Below are 521 nucleotides of genomic sequence, written 5' to 3'. Positions count from 1 at the left end.
TGTATGTTTAGCTAAAACAAACCATTAGTATAAGACAAATATTAATGAAATTCAGGATTTTCGACAAAATTTCATTGCCGTTTTCCTCTCGAAAAGTAAAAAGAAAAGTGGGGAGGGCTTTTAAGTGAGAACTAAATAACGGTGCTGGCATCATTGTGCAGAGATAAAGAAATGCAAAGACGCAGAAGAAATGGTAAAATGTGTGCGGGGAGTCTCACAGTAATGTTAGAGAAACAAGAAAAACTTTCCAACAGACCTCAGGTGGCTGTCAAACCTTTAAAAATCTGACTGATAAAGGTAGTTTTGTCAAAGGAGCGTTTCTTTTTTCATAAATGCATCAGGAGACAGCTGAACACCACTTGCTCAAAGTCGAAGGGCGCCCCTTTCTCCCATGCTGTGTCGCCCTTGGCATGCCTGGCCACGCCCCTTATGTCACTCACGGGGAGGTCCCGCCCCTTACACCGCCCACTTCCTGGTAACCAAGCGCCTTTGCGCCGCCAGCTGGGGACCTGATTGGCTGA

Source organism: Camelus bactrianus, chromosome 5 (assembly GCF_048773025.1).
Source record: "Camelus bactrianus isolate YW-2024 breed Bactrian camel chromosome 5, ASM4877302v1, whole genome shotgun sequence".
Lineage (NCBI taxonomy): Eukaryota > Metazoa > Chordata > Mammalia > Artiodactyla > Camelidae > Camelus > Camelus bactrianus.
This window is presented reverse-complemented; position numbering follows the sequence as displayed.